Raw genomic sequence first — 16041 nt, forward strand, 5'->3', positions numbered from 1 at the left:
AGTATACTATTTGTCTTTATATTGATCACTAAATAAAATAGCATACATATATGAAAAAATAAATGTTAAGATTACATGTGTTATGTGTACCGTTCTAGAAAGGACCAAAGAGTTAGTAAATTAAAAAATACTATGAAAATATCATGTACTAACCGACATACTATTTAAAATATTTAAAAATATATGTATGAAAATATCATGGACAAAATTCAGTTACAAATTAGATTATGGATAAAGATAAATTGAAAAAAATTGTATATACAAAATGCCTTTAAATTTCAAACCGATAATTACCCTTTTTTTATTATATTTGCAAAGTCAAACACTACTAAATCACAGCCATTATATATGGTATGAAATTATTGACAATCATGACAATAAAAACGTTACATTATTTGGGAAAATTTCATAAATTGAACTTCTTGACTTCTAAAAATTTCTATCTAACTAATATTATCATTTCAAAATAGAAGTAAATGTCATAAACTGAACTTCTTTTGACTTTCTAAAATTTCTATCTAACTAATATTATTATTTTAAAATGGAGTTGATACCGTTAAATTTCTAAAATTTATTTCTAACTAATATCATTTTAATTTAGATTTTTACTTATTTTATATTATATCTAATTTTATTTTATGATTTTCACGAGAAAATATAGAGGATACAAGAAAATTGAATTAACAATCATCAACAAATTATTCCATGGTAAAAAGAAAATTTATATATATATATATACATGTACTCATTTTTACAATTTTCAATTATAAGAATTAAATAAAATAAAATAATTAGGTTCGAATGAAAATTCTGATTTTAATTTAATTTTTACCCATATTATATATCATATCTAATTTATTTTCAAACTTATACGTGAAGACGTTTATACAAAGAAATCGACTCAATAGACAATAATCATCAATTATTTGAGTGATACTACTAAGAAATAAAGTATATATACATGTATAATTTACATCTTAAAAATTAATAAATAATTAAATAACTAGACGTACATGACTATTATCAATTTAATTTATTTTTCACCATTATATATTATCATACCTAATTTTGTTTGATGATTTTGGCATGAAGATGTTGAGTATACAATGTAATCGACTTAATTATCATCAATTGATTTAATCGAATTGGCACTGAGAAATTAAGTACTACTACTATATAACACATATAGTCCTTCTTATAATTTACAATCGTAAGATTTTTTATGATTAAAATAAGTAGACTCGAATGATTGTTATCAATTTAATTTGCTCTTCACTATTATATATCATAATCTAATTTCATTTCATTTTTTTCACGAATATATAGATTAGTATAATGAAATCAACTACCAATTTTGTGAATTGGAGTATACATAATGTAGTCATCTTTACAATGCACAATCATCATATTTATTTGTTTTTTAAATAATTCGGTGTCAATGACTATAGTTATTGGTCAATTTAATTTGTTTTTTGCTACTATAACATATTATAGTATATAATTTCATTTTCATGATTTTTGTGTGAGTAGAGTACATAATTTAATCGACTTAATAATCATCGATTAGTTAGATAATACTTAAATTGGAAATTAAGTACATATACATGTAGTCATTTTTATAATTTACAATCTAAAGATTTATTTAAAAATAAAATAATTGGATATGAATGACTATTGTCAATTTATTTATTTTTTTCACTATCATGGAGTATATTATATTTAAGTTCATTTCATGATTTTTGCGTGAAGAAGATGTAGAGTATAAAATGAAATCGAATTAGTGATCATCAATTAGTTGAGTGATACTAGCACTGAAAAATTAAATATATATAGATTTAGTCATTGTTATAATTTATAGTTTTAAGATTTACTTAAAAAATAAAATAATTGGACGAGAATGATTATTATCAATTTAATTTAATTTTGTTTCATGATTTTTACGTGAAGATGTAGTGTATACAATGAAATCGACTTAATGATCATCAACTAATATGTGATACTAATAATGAGAAATTAAGTATACATGTATTATTTTTATAATTTATAATCTTAAAATAAATTTAAAAATAAAATAATTAGACATGAATAACTATTAAGATTTTAACCTATTTTTAAATATTTATATACTCTCTATTTAGTGTTGTTTCATAATTTTTTAGTGGAGATATATAGTATATAAGTAAATCGATATAAGTGATTATAGTTAGTTAGTTGGGGATAGCACTGAGAAAAGTATATACATGCATGGTGTCATTTTTATATTATTTAATCAAAATAATTATTTAAATAATAAAATAATTATTTTTTTTACTGTAGAGTATAACATATGGAGTATTTAATTTCGTTTCATAAAATATAAAGATAACAAGGAGATTACCTAATAATGAATTAATAAATAATTTAAAAGGCCGTGTACAGTGAAAAATAGAAGCAAAAATTATATTGTTCCCTACACGGCTACACCATTCATGTAGTTAAGTAATTATAGTAATGTGTAGATACAACGAGGAAGACATAATTAATCTTTTTATTTTTTTTGGTACATAAAAGCAGGCAGTGCTCGAAAAGAGAAACTAACGGATATAAGAAACACCTAATCTATCATGTAGCAACCAACTGCCAATACCCATTGGTAGGTTTTCTAGAACATGAACTCCTCTAGAAAAGCTATATGCATAGTGCGACAAAAAATCAGCTGCAAAGTTACCTTCTCTGTGCACATGACGAACCACAACAGACTCAAAGTTCCGGAGTAGTTCTCGTACCTTGTGTATAATGGAGCGACAATTGACAGAGATCTCAAAATTCCCTAGAATCATAGCGACTCCGACAAGGCTATCACTCTCCACTTCTAGCTTCCTAATTCCTCGAGACTTAGCCAACTGTAAACCATAGAATAAGCACCAAACTTCAGCTGTCAAAATGGAGCACACTCCGACGTTGACAACAAACCCAAACTTCCATGTTCCAAGCTCATCACGAAATAAACCTCCCCCAAATGCTTTCCCCGACTCTCCTCCAAGAGAGGCATCTGTATTCATTTTAAGAGTATCACTTAAAGGAGGTCTCCAGCTTATCAACATAGGCGATCGCGAGGCTCCCATCCTTACACCTTCTGTCTAGTGAGTCTCCTCTATATACCGAGCCATACTAACAATCTGTCTCATAATCACTTCTAGGCATACTTTTTCCTCTTTGAAAACAAAACCACATCGTTTCTTCCAGATATACCAGCAACCAACGCCAAATAACGTACACCACTTGAGACCATTACCCATCACACTTTTGGAGTTGATATTCCGAATCACCCAGTCAGTCAAGCTTAAGGACTCGTCGAAGAAATCCTCCGTCGTACCATGCCTTACCAAGCCAGACCATGTTCGCATCGCTTCAGAACAATCACGCAACATATGAAGGCCACTCTCAGATATATAACCACACATACCACAAGAACCTGACGAAGAAAGCTGCCTTCTGGCCCTTTCCTCATTAATCAATACACCATTATTCAGAAGAAGCCAAAAAAATAACTTGATTCGCTGTGGCCCATACCATTTCCAGATTCGCCACGATGGTATAAAATTTGGCGATACCAACTCCTCATAGGCTGATTTGATAGAGAACTTACCTGATGACGAGGGGCCCCAAAAAGCTTCGTCCTCTCATGATAGCTTCTATGAGATTGAACAACATGTTGTGGCAATAAGTGTTGGAATTTTGACCAATCCCATTCTAGGCCTTCAACAAAAAAATCCAGAGTCTTGTATAGTAAATGGTCGGGAATGAGATGCGTAGTGAGCCATCCAGCGATGATTCCAGAATTGCACACTCTTACCCGTCCCTAATGCCCAAATCATCATAGGCCAAGATTTACAGATCAATCTCCAAAAAGGTGTGCACAAGGTAGGCATGCATGGATCAAATCCCGCTTTCGGGTAGCACATATTAATGTTCCCCACAGAGACTTTGAATTCTTGAAAATTTCCCAACAAGATTTCATTCCATTAATCCGCCGGAAGTCCCTAAATCCTAGTCTACCATCTTCTTTAGGGCGCCTCCTTACTTAGGCGTTGCTTCTCTAATAGTCTTCCCCATGTCTCAGCAGAACATTAGATGTCTGCATTGCATATAGTGGCAATACCGCTTGGGCCAAAACAGATTTGCGACGTATTCCAAAGTGCTATCATTTTCTCCAAAATATAGGCATATCTCGTCTTCTTATGCAACCCAAATAACACGCCTAAAACATTAGTAATCTGTCTTACCTCTCCTCAACACGCAAGCGTAAGGTAGTTTTCGAAATACTGACCTTCATGCCAGAGCTTGCACAAAAATCTTCCAAAGTATTACAAGTTTTGACATTTGCTTATCCAAAAAGAAGAAGGTCATCAGCGAAAAAAAGGTGTGTCAACTGTGGCCCATTCTTACAAATTTGATAAGGGTCCCACTACCGATTGCTCGATACCATGAGCTATGCACAACACAAACAAATAAGGAGATGGTGGACACCCATCCTGTGGAAGGTTGGAAAGAATCAGTCAAATTAAAGCCCCATTCCATAATACCTGCATTGAGCTAGTCGAGACACACCTCATGATCACATCAATGAGCCTTGCTTCATTTTAAGTATCAAATAAAAATGCCCAACTCACCCGATCGTATGCCTTCTCCAGATCCACCTTCAAACCCATAATGCCTTTCTTCCCGGTCTTTCTTCTCATGGAGTGTATAACCTCTTGTGCAACAACAATATTGTCAGCACCCGCAACAAAACTAGACTGGGTAGGCCCAATAATAATCGGCATCATATGCTTCAGTCTATTAGCAATGGTCTTGGTGACCAGTTTATATAGCACGTTGCAGAGAGAAATAGGACGGAATTGAGACATGAGCGTAGGAGCTTCCACCTTTGGAATATGACAAATCATCGTTTTATTCATCGTCCCGCCCTCTAAAATATCAAGAACCTCACGACAAACATCTGCGCCCACCACATCCCAATGTCTCTGATAAAAACCTGCTTGAAGTCCAGTGCATCCTTAACTTCCTTGGAAGAGAATTGTGCCCTGATTATATCAGTTGAAACTTGATCTGTGGCCGAAAAGCAGCGATATAAAGGCCTATGCAACTCATCCTCATGATATAACTCGCCATCTCCATTTTGAATAAGCTCAATTCTATTCTCAAATGAAAAAATGAGGTATTCAATTTGTTGATTTCTGATGCCACAAGGATTCCTGTTGTTGGAGTACAATATCTAGTTCTTACTTCAACTCAGCCTCTAGTGTCGAGAGCCTGCATAAAGTTTGTTTTTTCGCCGAAAAATGTCTCCAAAAACCTCTTTTTTATCAACATTGATTACCAATCCAAGAAAATTCATGATATTGTGTATGTGACATCAACGAAAGGGTCTTGTCTGTGTAGTTGGAGAATAACTGCACAGTTACAATAATAAAGGGCGGCGAGCTAAATGGGTCACTGAGAAAGCCAACCTCCTGCAGAGACCCCTATCGCAAAGATTACCCCGCTTCCATGTAAGACCCTCTGAGCTCTGTGCATTAATGGAAGGTGCAGGATGCCCATAAACGGCTGAAAATAGAAAATTCCCAAATGCCAGAATTAGGAAGGCCAATTCTCCTAATTGTCAAGTAAAACAATAACATCTTTATCAAAGATTTCAAATCATCCAGGCTGTGCTCATCATTTTCTTCACCCTCCAATCTCTCCATTATCCCATCTCTATCGCAGTCTGGATGTGCCGTAACCCATCTCGTTCCCCTCTTGACTTTGGCTCTTTGTTCGTGTCCTTGTCTCGCCAAAAGTGGTTTTAGATCTATGAACTCACGCTCCACAATGAAAACACAAGCCCTGCAAGTTTTCATATTCTATGGTAAATTTTGAATTAGTAAGGTTGATTTCTATAGCAAACTTGCCACGTTGCATGTCGCTTACTGCCTCACCAATAGCACTAATAACCTACCTTCAATGGATACAGATGCAGAGGCAACTCAGTAAGTAATTCCATGTAAGTAGCTCCCCAATAGCGTCCAAGCACAGCCTTCTGAAAGAAGCCTCCGCCCATGTCGAAAACTTCATGTTTGATGCTAGTCTCTCCTTTAATCCTGTTGAAAGCGTTATTGCTGGTAATCAATACAAACTTCTTTACATTGTTTTGGACTTCGTCACTCTTTTGAAAATCGCTTTCTTTTTGCAATCTTTTTATAATTTATTTCTAAAATTCAATACAAGCAATATAATGGGAAAACAACCGTGGATAAGTATATTTATAATTTATCATCCTTCTCTTTGTTCTTGAATTTACTTTTGGAATGTGGGTGGATGTTTCTATCTCTTTGAAATATCAAATTATATTAGATGTAGTATGTACACACTGCAACACCCGCTCAAAGAATTGGAAAACTTTATTAAATTGAGTTATCATCCACTTCATAGTGTTGATAATTAATCTTTGTTACAATTATCCTCTATTGTCAACAACCTTCTTTATTGCGTCCGGTCCTACGAGTTTAATACAACAGTAACTATATAATTAATTCACAATCAATATCAGTGAATATTGTCCTACGAGTTTAATACAACAGTAACTATATAATTAATTCACAATCAATATCAGTGAATATTGTCCTACAAGTTTAATACAACAGTAACTATATAATTAATTCAAAATCAATATCAGTGAATATTGCAGATCCAGGATTTGGAAATGGAAGGGGTGGACATGATCTTTTTGTCTTCGCGGTGACATCAAAGATAAGCGGAGGGAACAAACATGAAAATTTTACGCCCAGATAATGAAAAATTAGTTGCGTGGAGGAGGCGGTCCGCGGTCGACCCCTCCCCCTATATCAGCCACTGATCAATATTCAAAGAAAAATAAAATTTAAAATAAAAATAAAAATTATTGCAAAATAGGGTTATCTATACATATATAAAATGCGAGTTTTGGCCTTCTTTTGAAATATTTATAAGTTTTGTCCCCATTCTGAAATACTTATAAGTTATGGACTAATTTGAATATTTGATAATTGGGCATGATAATCAATACATATAGCATTTATAATTCAAGTATTAATTATTTAATAACCGATAAAGGTGGGAATCATAATTAATAAGCATCTTATTTGACCATATATCATTTTGGGTATTACAAATGAAAATCTATCTATACATCTTCATCATATAAAAGTTGTGTTTTGAGTACTAATTTAGAAATTTTTAAAATATATTTGTATTAAACAATATAGTGTAGTAATAATAATTGTAGGATTTGTAACTTCTTTCAAAATTAAGAATTGTATTAGTAATAATTATGATAATTTAAAATGGCAGTTACAATCTAATCACATTGTTTTGTGAGGAAATAATTTTTGTTGGATTAAGCGTTAGTAATAAATAGAACTCCACCATGTATATATTGATGAATTAACATAATTTTCACACAGCGTGTGTATCTTAATTTATTTCAATATATTAAAGAATTTATGTACGTACAAAATTATTTTTATGCACATAGGAAATCACTAACTCTCATTTAAGAACCAAACAAGTATATATGCGTATTACATAGGTTAAAAATTTTAATCAAAAACTCATCTATCTGCCATTTTAGATTAAAAGATTGTCTCTTTTAATTTCATAAGTATCGAGTAATATAAAATTATTTTAATTAAATGTCATTTCATTTCTTTGTAACACTCAATTTAATATCCAAAAATTAATGCTCATCATTATTTTACCGTTACATATTTGCTATCATGAATTCTCTATGAGAATAGAATAAAAAATCAAAATATTAAATTCTCTTATAAAATTAATGTGTGTCCGTATATAGTTTCCATCCATCAATTAATTTTTTAATTAATTATTCAGTTTTTGAAACTTATTATTCACATTTAAAGGTGCAAATTTATGACTTTAATTTGGAGAAGTTATAAATCATCTCATGGTTAATTTTTTATCTATAAATATGACGTTTGAAGACTTACTATCTACACATTCCTACTTACCTCACACTTAAGTTTGATATTTTTGTTCATATCTTAGGAAGAAAAGTTGACATCATGGAATCATTCTTCACCTTTCTCAATGATCTGGAGCCTTCCACAATTTATTTTGTTATCGAAGTTCGTTGCATCCACGTTTATGAAGCCACTGCTCATGGAGCCATAACCAATGCCATCGGGTTATAGTGTGTTTTTCATTACTGTGTGGTATGTTGTTTAATGCGTTATTTTATGTTTGTATGCAAATTATATAAAATCATTAATTATATTTTTTTGCTTAGGGCGTTAGCATTCAAGCAACTTTTTCGTGAAGTTTACACTGAAGGTTTGGTGCAATACTTAAGGAAGTGACGTTTTTTCGTACAATTTCATGTTTATCATTTGTTGTATTTTCATTGTGGTTGTGTGTTTTGTTTTGTTAATTTGTTTTTTTTTTTTACTCTTCACGACGACAAGTTGTATGAGAGAATGAGGTAGAGGGGCACAACGTGGACGAAGGCCGATGATATGGTGAAATTTCTGTGTAGCATCACAGCTGGCATACTCCTGTCCAATTTGCATATTCATATTTAGTCTTATTCAATAATAATATTATTAATAGTCCTACTAATTGTTGATTGGATATTAGGCTATTCATCAAGTTTAGACTTCCCCATATTATTGATCTTTATATTTTTGGTCTAATCTTCTTCAATAATTATATTAGTCTGATGAACTGTAGTTTATTCCTTTTGTTATGAAGATGAGCTATTAGGCTATCGTTTAAGCTTGCCTATATTATTGGTCCGTTATATATTTGGCTAAGCGATAGCCTTCACTAATATATATTACCATCTTTTTGGATCACTTGTATAAGACGTTATTATTATATCCTCTGTCCCATGGTAGAAAATTATTCTATACTACATATCAGTATTTTTTCCACATATCTATATAAGTTGAGTTATGGAAGTATTAATGCTCTTATAAATTAAATAGTATATTATAACTTAATTCTTTTTTAAGTTTTACTTTAATATTGCCTGAATCATTTAGCTATTGTTTTATATTTATTCCATGTCAATTTTTAAAATTAGTTGTTATTAAGTGTGTCAATTAATAACAAAATAGTAATAAGTTAATTTGAATTAGTCTAATAATATTGATTTATAATTTATTTATTCACAATTATGAAATGTTTGTATAGAAAGTAGTTCGTGAGATGTTATAATTTCAATTAATTCTAATATAGGAATAGTATTTTTATTTAGTACTCCATGATACATGGATTATTTTTTTTTCTTCGAAGAACTTAATGAAATGATGTTATTTCAAGTAATTTCCATTCATGTATTATGAATCAAAGCTTTTCAAATTTTTATGATTCATTCTTAATTATTTCATGTTTAATATATATGTTTTAGCAGTATAATTCATAGTTATTATGTACATTTTTTATAATATTTTAAATTTTTTGTAAATAACCTATAATTTAAAATTATTAATTTAAAATATTTAATGTGTGCATCGCACGCTGTGTGATAGTACTAGTTAGTTATACAGTGGATGTTAGAAACCGTAGTTTTAGTTGGACCGGCAACCATGTGTGAAGGAGAAGAATCTTCACGTGAATTATTCCAACATTCGTTAAACCATATTTCAATATTCTGACCATGATTCCAAATCTCTGCCGCAAAATAAATATCAAACTTGCAAATATTATAACACAAAACTAATTTTAATTATTATCCATTCAATTATCACGTGAAAAAGCAACTTTTTATTTTTTCAATTTTCCCTCGTGACAAAATATCCCTTTCGAGAAGCGGCTATTTTGTGAGCTTCCCTTGTTGAAAATGAGAAATATTTCGACTATTATTTTATAAATAATTTTATTTAAATTCGTTAGGTTTGAAAATGGCATGCACGTATTATCGTATAAATTTGATAATATAATTATTACTGTTCATTTATATTCGTTCTATTGAGTGAACTTATGATAAATTAACCAAATTTAGAATCAATAGATTTGCTACTACTCCTATCACACAACAATCTTTGATTCGATACGCTTTACTTAAAACGGCAATGTGAATATAATAATTTCACTAGTGAAAATCACTTGGAAGCTTCATTTATCAACACAATTATCAATTATATATACTCATATTGTCATGGATAATGTGTCCCCCATTTTTCCTATTCTAATAATTGTGATTATATTGCTCTTAAAAATCTAATCTATCTTCATTCAACGAGATCTTGGGCGCCGAGAATCTGAAGACGGTGACTCGAGGTGACAAATAAACAAATCCGAAAGACGATGTCCGACATCCTCAGGGGCATATCTGACCACAACCGCCAAATTCTCGCGGTTCACGTTGTAAAACTCGCGATACAATCTAAAAATCTTGCTCGCAATCGAAACCTTAATATGGTCGCGTAACTTCCGATCGTCTACAACGCAGTGCGCCTGTTTCTTGTGCGCCTGATCGAACGCCGAATTGAAATTTCTAAAGATCTCGGCAGCCTTCATCGGAGCTACCGCGGCCGTCGGATCCGCCGGGAGCGCGTCGATGACATGGCCCCATCCCAGCCGCTCGTAGTTTGCCGCGAACTGCTTCACGATTCCTTCGTGCTTCGTCACCCATTCTTCGCCGAGGAGATATTTCAGATTGGAGGTTTGCACCTTTACGACGACGTATTGAAGGTTGTTAGCGAGGAATAAATACGCTAACGAAACGTCTTTGTAGTGATTCGCTTTGGTGTCGAGCTTGCAGAGAAGGACGAGGATCAGCCACGCCATTTTCAGAGAGATCGCCGGCGCCGGCGATTCCTCTGAATCGGAGAAGCCGAAGTAGGTTTCCGGCAGTTTTTTCTTCGCCGACGCCGGTGGATCGGCGAGGATGTCGGCGAGGACGTTGCTGTAATCGGCTAGATTCGATAAGTAATCCATCGCATCGATCGTGAGGAAGTGAGTTCCGGCGCCGGCGACCGGAGTTTTCGACGAATCCTTCTGGATCGCCGCCTCGAATTCGTTTATCGCGGCGCGGGTGAACTCGCCGAGTTTCACGAGCGAGTTAAGCGCCTGCGATTTGATGATTGCGGTCGTTTCGGAGGAGAAGATCGATTCGATTTCCGGCCAGTGGTTGGCGATTCCGGTGTACATGTCGAGTGCTCGGAAGATTTTCTCCGGCGACTGTTTGCTGTGCTTCGCTACGATTTCCGGAAATTGAAACAGAATCATTGCGCCTTCCTTCGTGATTTCGGTGAAGCACGATTCTCTGATGGAATCCGCGGCGGCGAAGACCTGATCGCAGAGGATCCTCTCGCCGTGGAAGAGCGTCGCCACGGCGGTGCGAATCGCGCTCAGCCAGCTCTTAATTTTCAGATCTAGAACATTCCAATCCATTTTATGAATCTGTGAGGAGCTCAATTTCTCCACTCCGAGCTTGTAGATTCCTTCATCGACGATCGATTTCCGGATAATTTTATAGATCTTCAAGCACTCCTTGGCGTAGCCAGACGAGATCATACATTCGGAAATCAATCTCAAATCCGCCATCGCCGCCATGGAAGCATCCTCCACCTCCGAAATCGACTCATCCGCCGCCTCAGCGTCTTCATCTTCGTCATCATAGGAGGAATAACTCGAAGCAACGGAGGTTCGCGATGACCGAGTCGAGACCGATTCGGGGTCGAGTTGAGCGCGATTCATCGATAGAATCTGGTAGAACTCCTTCTGCAGCCGCTTCATCGCGATCTGCATCAGATTCTGCGCGCGGATCAGCTTCTCGGAGCTCGAATTCTCCGCGGCGAGGAAGTGCATCGCCTTCTGCAGATTGTTGACGGTTTTGATGAATTCCTTGGCCTCGCGGCGGTTCTCGTAGAAGAGAGAGGTGACTCGGGCGAGTGCGGTGGTGTCGGGGCTCCATTTCGTGATGATCGGCTCGGCCAGCTCGAGCGTCCGGTCCATCACGGAGTCGTAGAAGCTCGGCCGCGACGGAGTAGAGGAGGGCGGAGAGAATGTGGAGGAGGATGAGTGTTTCGGGGAAAAGCACAAGCTTCGCATTCCTTTTCTCGGCATCTTCGATTCTGTGGAGAAGTTTTTTTAAAAAAGTAATGAGATTTTGAATGGGGATTGGAATTTGTTGAGCTAAAATTTGAAAGTGGAGAAATGATGCATCGCATGTGACATATATATAGGCGAGATAGTGGGGGTGGGGTTGAAAAATATTTGGACTTTTGGAGAAGCAAAGAGTGAACAAAGGAGCAACAGATACAGGTTCGTGTTGACGTTGAAGGGAGACACGTGTTGAAAAGATAACGCGATTTTGCTAAGTTGGGTTTAAATTTATGTCTATTTGCTTTTAAATAACATGAGGCGTACCATAGGAACTGTTATTACACTTACTTATAAATTGCGATGTTGCATATATGGGTAAACGTGTGTTTCATGTGAATGTTTTGTTGTGTATTTTATACGTCCCAATTAAATTGAATTAAAATTTTTAGATACAAAGATTAAGAATTTGTATTGAAAAGTAAAAAAATGAATAAAATAGGAAAAATAAAGAAAGAGTATAGAAGGTAATAGAATAAAGTAAGAATAAGCAAATGTTTTATTTTTAGTTAAAAAAGAAATATGAATCAATTTACTTGGGGGGAAAAGATAAACGTACATAATTGTACATGTACATAATATTTTAAAAAATTTTAGATTTAAGTGAATTTAATTAAAAATTAATTTTGTTATTTATTGTAATATATGTAGCAATAACAAAGAAGTGATATAGAATTTATGTCGAATCATAGCATGATTTCGACTATGATTTGAATTAATATACAATATTTAGTAGAAAATATATATTTTATTAAATATACAAATATTTAAGTATAAATTTTAAATCTTTCTTGAAGTGTTGCAAAATGATTAGTATGAAATTTATTTTAAATCAATTAATGTTTATAAAATGATTTTCAATGTAAAATGTTTAAAAAAGTTCGGTTATGTACGTACGTATACGTACGTTTATCACTACTCTTGGTTGGGATGGAATGAGTAATTATTATTTGTTGTTTAGCTTTGTTTTAAAGTTGTTGTATAATGGATAGACACAGTAAGAAAGCGGATGGGTTTTATCTTTTTAAATTGTTAAAAATCATAAAATTTATCTCCAGATCTTACTTACCAATCTGATCATCTAAAGATAAAAAATATTGGAAGTTAAAGAAAAACGACTTGTAATTTAAGTATATAAATTTGCATGTGTAAGGAAAATATAAATAAGTGAAGTCTCTCTATCGATATTTTTTTGTCCAACGTTGGTTTAAATCACTCATTTCCGGCGAAATAGGAGTATGGATAATATTACTTGATTGGAAAGTAACATGATATCATTTTAGAATGTTAATTTCTAGTTAATATCCTGGAAAATATTATGGGTGAAGGAGCTCGAAAAAATTAGTAAATTGCATAACAAATTAACTAATGATGAAAGTCCATCGACTTTGAAACTAAACACGTTTTGCTATACTCAATTGGACATATAAAACATACTTAAAAATTATTGAAATTGTGCGTGTATTTAATAAACGTGTTGAAAAATAAAATTAATTGTGCTTGACTGCAAATAGTAAAAATTTCTTTCGAGTCAAGAAAATGCATATATGAACACTTCTCCTACGAGTAAAAAACAGAATATACCAATATTATAATTAAGTAAACGATGTTGAAAAGTACTCCATAATTAAGTATTGATCAATTAATTGCACTAGTACTTTTCTAAAAATATACTTGGTTGATAAGCTATGATTGATTACGTTTGTGGCATTTAAAATTTTAAATTCTGGTTTAGTCAAATAACTAAAAGAACTTCTTCAATTTAGAAGTTGGAAGAAATGAACAAATAGTGATAATATATAGACTAAGATTATAGTATTACGTAAGCATATACTTATCTTTCTTTAACAACTGTGATCAGATCAGCTGTGACGAAACGATAGCTTTTCGTCTCTAATCTCACCCTCCAAATATGACCCATTTTTGTCATTATTAAAGAGGTGAATTTTATAAGTTCACTGGTTTATTTAAAGTTAATAGATAATAATTAAATAATAATAGCTAGTATTAGGAACGCGGTCGAATTTCAACTTGAACAGAAAAAATCCATCAGTGCGGCAACCAAATCATATGTCTGCCATTACGTAATATAATTTGGATTGTTAACTATATGGATTATGATTTGGCTGATGCATTTCGACAACACTTCACCAACTCAATGTCAAATCAAATAACGTAAAATGCACCTACAAATCCTTCATGCAGCCTTCAAATATCTGAAAATAGTTATATCTATAACATTTCAAAATCCCATTTGTTAAAGTCAAGCTCTTGAAAAAAAAATCCCTCCAGCAATTTGCACTAGGAAATCAACAAAGTTTAAATATTTTTCATTTAATTGGTCGTATGGAAGAATAATATGCCATAATTAGTATGTATTCCCTCTTTATTCACTAACAAATGTTCTTAAAATTATTATTATTAGTCATGATAAATTTTGTCAACATATTCAACTGTCTAGAGAGAGATAAGGGGGCTTAAACCGAATATTAAGCCATTAAGACATTTATATGAAGACTTTTCCATATAATTAGGAGTTTTAGGACTTTTTAATCATATGTGGGCTACTTGATTTTTGTTTTCTTTTAGTTGACATCGTGATTTTTAAAATACTTTAATTGTGAGGATAAAAATAATAAACCTATTCGGGGGAAATTCGTTTGTTATGATAAGTTCTATTGGCTTTCCGTACAACGTTTTTTTAGACCGTACAACGTTTTTTGACTAAAATTTACATAGGTGAATTCTAGTGAACATAGGGGTATACAAAATTGAAAAGTCAATACCAACTAAGAGTATTCACAAAAATATTTATTTAAGTATTTTACATAATCAGCCATAGTAATATTAATATTAAAAGATGGGGAAATTTTCGTTGAACCTATGATTGCCATGCTTTTTATTTTTATATAATCTCACTCAAAGATGATAAATTAAAAATTTTAAACTCATACTCCATTTCTTATTCTTGTAATAGACACTCTCTCACACATATATAAATCGTAGGGTATTCATAGGTCGTGATTTTAAATGTAATCAAATACTCCATATGTACACTGATTATAAATTTTTGTATTATATAAAAGTAATATTGTGGCTAATGTAAATGGCCTATTAGCTCAGTTGGTTAGAGCGTCGTGCTAATAACGCGAAGGTCGCAGGTTCGAAACCTGCATGGGCCATTATTATGTTTTTATATTAGTAGTATTTTATTTAATGCACTAATTTAAATTTTTTTTATCGTTATTGTTTTTTTTATTATGGACTGCTTGATAAATAATTTTTCTCCATTTAAAATAGCATTCTAGACTCTAGTGTACTTAGTTAAGATGTGGAATATAAATAAGAGAAAACTTAAAAATTTATAAAAGCAAATCTAAATAAATAGGAATATTATGGCCTAGAAGCGTTATGTGAAAAAAAGAGAGGATATTTCTGTAAATTCATATCCAACATTAGTACCCAGTCTGTAAGTGCCTAAGTCGAACGTATATAATTATTATATTAAAATTATAAAATATTCAAAGTTACGATAAGATAGTAAAAATAACTTTCATTAGAATAATTATACAGTAGCAATCACTCAACATTAGTTAATTAAATATTAATCATGCCTGTAACATTACTGTCAAATTATCTGACAATGTCGCGTAATATGTCATCGTTCGGATGAGTTTGTTAATTTGATCATATCATACAGTATTTTAAATAAAATAATTTACAGCTTTATTTTGCTTATAAGATACTATTTTGTTTCGAAATTTCGCTCATGTGTACACGTGAAAAAAAAACCCCCTTAAAACGACTATAGTGTGAAACTTATTATCCATTGCGCAGTCAATATTTTTGTCTGATTAGCTAGTAAATATTTATTATAAATAAATAATATATACACACATGCATTATTGTGGATTT

At 32.6% G+C, this 16041-nt stretch overlaps 1 non-coding gene and 1 pseudogene across 1 annotated transcript; one reads left to right on the forward strand and one right to left on the reverse strand.

The window, feature by feature from the left end:
• Window positions 1-10075: 10075 nt before the first annotated feature.
• LOC125211446 (exocyst complex component EXO70H1 pseudogene) lies at window positions 10076-12178 on the reverse strand (annotated as a pseudogene).
• A 3056-nt stretch (window positions 12179-15234) lies between these two features.
• TRNAI-AAU (transfer RNA isoleucine (anticodon AAU)) lies at window positions 15235-15308 on the forward strand. The gene has a single exon. It is a non-coding gene; the product is annotated as a tRNA-Ile (tRNA).
• The last annotated feature ends 733 nt before the right edge of the window (window positions 15309-16041 follow it).

Source organism: Salvia hispanica, chromosome 3 (genome assembly GCF_029641045.1).
Source record: "Salvia hispanica isolate PSC_SH4W2 chromosome 3, Shi_PSC_v1, whole genome shotgun sequence".
NCBI classification, from domain to species: Eukaryota; Viridiplantae; Streptophyta; class Magnoliopsida; order Lamiales; family Lamiaceae; genus Salvia; species Salvia hispanica.